This window comes from Lutra lutra, chromosome 6, assembly GCF_902655055.1.
Source record: "Lutra lutra chromosome 6, mLutLut1.2, whole genome shotgun sequence".
In the NCBI taxonomy this organism is placed as follows: Eukaryota; Metazoa; Chordata; class Mammalia; order Carnivora; family Mustelidae; genus Lutra; species Lutra lutra.
The window spans coordinates 31,803,042-31,807,715 of record NC_062283.1 but is presented as its reverse complement, the minus strand read 5'-3'; the positions used below and the strand labels follow the sequence as shown (position 1 = coordinate 31,807,715).

Genomic DNA, 4,674 nt, shown 5'->3' with positions numbered 1-4,674 from the left:
CACAAAAAAGGCACAGGAATGTTTAGAGCAGCTTTGTTCATAACTGTGAAACTTGGAGCAACCTTGTCCTTTCATGTGTAAATGGATAAATTGTGGAACATCCATACGATGAAGTATTATTTCAGCAACTTTTAAAAGAGCTTCTAAGAGTTGAAAAGATGTGATGAAATCTTAAATGCTTATTGTTAGGTGAAAGAATTATTTTAGACTAAAAAAAGCTCTTACTATATGATTTCAACTATATGTCATTCTGGAAAAGGCATATAGCGATCTGTATGATACAAAGATGAACCCTCTTCTAAACTATGGACATCTGCTAATAATAATGCATCATTATGGGTCCATGAATTGTAACAAATGTATCACACTACTGACAAATGTTAATAGTAGGAGAAATTGTATGTGGAACGGGGCGGTGGGGGAGGAGATGGGGAAATTCAGGAACTCTTGTAATTTCTGCTCAATTTTTCCGCAACTTTAAAACTGCTGATAAAAGATAAATTTTCAAAACATGTCTTTTTATATGGGAGATAGAGATGTTTTTTTTTTTAATTCTACATGCATCTAAGTAGTTTTAGTGTATTTTCAATTGTCTATGTATTTATTTTGTAATAAAAAATCGGAGTTATGTAAAAGAAACAGCTTTTCCTTTTTGCAAGGTTATAAAGATATGGCTTTGATTTTTTTAAGCTGCAGCTATAGAAACTTGCTTTTTCTTATTAAGTCTTAGAAGGTGTTAAAAGTTATAAGGTGATAAGCTGAGGCATAAGACAATTTTTGTATGTTTGAGAACATTATTCAAATCTGGCAATGCCAACCCCAAAGTGGTGAAGAGTTCTGTGACATGAGCTAGGGGACAGGCTTTGGCAGAGCAGATGCAGAAGCAAAGCATGGAAACTCCCCAATTGGCTTATCCTCTTCACTTGCCTTACTTGGAAAACCCAGTTGGCTATTGGTGAATTTTGTGGGGATACCTGTGCACTCACAGGAGTTGAGTCTGGGTTAGGTTTCAGTTTGTTTATGTAAGTAGCTAAGATGTTAGAGCCATCTCCGTCTAATGGCCTGTAGGAAAATTACTATAACAATTCTCCCCTTTTGGTCATCTGTGCACACATGAGAGATGGATCAAAAATTGATATTAGTGCCACTATCAGTCACCATCAGGACTAAACTGTTCTGGTTTCCCTGTGAAACTCAGAGGTTGAAAGGTCAGGTTCATGGAAGGTGTTTGCACCTCACTGTTCATGTTGTTTTAGCTTCTCCAAGTGTAGTGAGAGCACGTGATGTACTGCTGACAGCTGTGAGCATGTGCTGGAGACCCTTTAGAGAGCACTACCGGGAGATTACCAAGGTGGCGAGGGTGAGTGGGGGGAATATCCTTCTTAGGTTCCCACGAACCAGAGCAGTTGGTATTTGTGTATTTGAGCCAAAAGGCTTGTTTGTTAATTTCTTGTATTTGAGTTTCTATAACACCAGAGGTGTGGATCCAGGAGCAGCAGGAGGTATCAGGAATGGCACAGACTCCTTCTTTGGTCAACAAGTGATCTACAGAAATTTTATTACCTGAGACCACATTATCCGCTCAAAACAATCCCTTTGCCAGAATGGTATACTTTGGGATGACATATTCTGCTACCCTTCAAAGTCCTCTTGCTTTGGTTTATGCTTTTTGAGATTTTTATCATCTGGGAATAAAATTTTGAGAAAAAATAATGGAATTTGTAAATTTTTGTGTTCACTAAGCATGGTACTTAATGACTCTTCTTGGATTTGTCCTTTAATTCCTATAATAACTCAATGTGGTAAAAATTGCCTTCAGTATTTTCATGAAAGGAATCAGGTAAATTGGGTTAAGTAAGGTATTGATGAACACACAGTTGGTAAATGTAGAGTAAGATGACGTCCATTCAACAGCTCTTATTTGCCACTCTATCTAACTGTCAGGATAATTGATCTTCATGGTTTGGGGTAGCCTCTGGTATCCAGTTAGAAATAAATCTCAAGTAATAGTTTCACAGATAAAGAAGCAAGCACCCCCTGTGTTTCAAACATTTTTTCATTCCATTTTAACCTCATATACTGCCCAAGTTCTGACTTTTTACTTGGTTTTTCAACCCAGGGATACATACTCAATAAAATATTAATACTTGCTAATAAATAATTAGTATATAATTAATAATTAATAAAATATTAAGCATTGTTCCAAGAATAGGTCAAACCATTCCCCTAGTAATAAAATAGGCATCCAAGACCATGTTAATAAAATGGGCAATGCTAGACATCGTTGGCTGAGGGCAGGAAGGGGAGATAGTGGAACTTGCAGAAAAGGTGGTCTTCCCTAGGCAGGAAGACTGTCTCAGACACTCCTGTGGTGACAGGGTTTCCATTTCGAAGCCACGTGACATTGATCACTGGTGGGGAGAACTTGTCGATGAAGCAGATGAGGGTGTTGGGCTCTTCAGTTCCACAGGAGTGTTTGAGAGCACAGTCACCTCTGGAGGTACTGGGGACATAGGACAGAAATTAGCCTTCCCTGCTTAGGCTAGCCCCTCTCCCTCCCACTGAAGCAGAAAAAGCAGTGGAAACTCTGCCCTGAGAATCTGTGCCATCCATGGTCTCAGAGGCCTATCTCTGATGCTCTCTCACATGAACTGGAACCACTGTTATGGTATTAGAGATAGAAGGATATTTTAGGTACTGGAGATCATTTCATTCCTGGTTCCCCCGGCATCGTTTAGGGGCAATGACTCTGTGAGTGACTGTTGGTGGCAGGGACAAGGTGTGAGCCCATCAGGAAAGGAACAAATTCATGTAAAGTTCTTGAGTCTGTGACATGACAAGTAGGCACTTGCTTATGGAGAGGCTAGGCCCCTGAGAGGAGAAGTCAGTTATAATAATGTAACACAACCAGCTGAAGCATCTATTTCCAAGTTAGGATTCCCTAGTCTAGGAGTGCAGGAGGTACCGTTGGTATTTGCGGTGTGGTTGGAGTGCTTTATCATGATGTCTAGGTTAGTTTTGTCCACAGCTATGTTGGCCTAGGCACCATGCACCTCAAAGCTGGCAAAGCGTCCAAATTCTTCCAGCTGCCACACTGTCTCCTTCTTTTCCATTTCCACGTGGAAAATCTCATCACCATCAAAGTCAAACATAAACTCGTCTGATTGGTCAGGGGTCAGAGAGAACTCAGCCTGGATGATCACATGGTCCTCTGAAAAGGCCAGAAGGAGAGTTAGTTCTTATTGCTCTAGGTTTGTCCTCCAGTGTCCTAGACTCCCAGATAGCCAACTCGGCCCAAAAGGTGGGTGTTCCTGGCACTATGCTATATGAGAGAACATCAGAGGAGAAACGCTGAGTGTCAACACTCCCAAAGCTGGAGAAAGATGGTAGATACACCATAGGTAATGGTTATTGGAAAGAGTAGACTGTAATCCTTACCATCTTAAGTATTACCAGAGACTGGAGGAGATTGCTGGGGACATATCTGATGTGAGGACTCAGATCGATGAATAGGGTGGACTAAATTGGGCAGAGCTCACTTTACTGGAAAGGTTAGAGATAATAACCTGCAAGAGGGCTTTATCATAACTTTCCTCATGTCATAACATTATGAAAGTTCTCCTCATGTCACAAATGATTGAAGTTCTGATCCTAAGAATTTATTTGGTGTTCATTATTGAGAAAATGAAAGTTAAGATACTCTGACCTTCATGTTTCTGAAGGAACAAAGCAGGAAAAATGAAAATTAAAGCACACATAGAAAGCACTGGAATCTGAATAATTCCAATACAGAGAGAACTGGCAGCTAGGCAGCTGTTCAAATGGTGAATTCACTGCTTAATATCAGTCATGACACATATGCTCAGGGTGGATTTTCTACACTATTGTTCTGAGATTTTATCCTGCCCCACAGCTGCCCTCACAAATCATGAGGGGGAAAAATCTTACACATTATTGACTGATCACCTCCAAGGGCTTTGAAGATTCTCTGACGCTGACTTCTAGGTCACTTGGAAGAGACCCACAACACGTTTTTGCGCTAAGATTGTTAAAGAATACAATTCTTTGAGGCAAAGGAATAGGCTCTATTATATCAGTCTCTGCTGAGAATCTGGTCCTATGATTTAGGCTTGTTGCTCTCATAAGGTGCTCTCAGTAAATATATGGTACACATAGAGGCCTTTTATAGAAAAACTTTTCATAAGTTGAAATAGCAGCTTCAACCCAAGGTGTTGTTTAGTAACTTATGATACGGCTTATTTTTAAAAGCAGTTATTGTTTCTCTTCAAAATTACTACATTTGGGAAAACAGAAAGTACTTTCATTTCTCTTCCCCTGTGACAGGAAAGAAGTTCCTATCCAGACACTACTCATGGTCCCCTGTCCCTATACTCTAGCTTCCTATGTCGGAGGGGATTTCTGAGGGCACCTGAGTGATGTCACCTTCTCGGTGACATCAAATGGAGAGGAGCCACTGTACTAGTCAGAGTTCAGTCTGAAAATAGAAGATCCTGTAAGACACTCTATATAGAATTGTTTGTTATAATTTGCCTGCATTTGGGGGAATTATACCTTTAAATTGTTAGGAAGCCTGGAGGAGCACAGGTCAATGCAGACCCTATCTCCAAGAGGTCAGGAGTCTCTGGGAAGGCACTGCCAACATCCCGTCTCCTC

The 4,674-nt window shown here is 40.4% G+C and overlaps 1 pseudogene; it reads right to left on the bottom strand.

Moving 5' to 3' along the window:
* Window positions 1–2,274: 2,274 nt before the first annotated feature.
* Window positions 2,275–3,235, bottom strand: LOC125103159 (HLA class II histocompatibility antigen, DR alpha chain-like; annotated as a pseudogene).
* Between the last annotated feature and the right edge of the window lie 1,439 nt (window positions 3,236–4,674).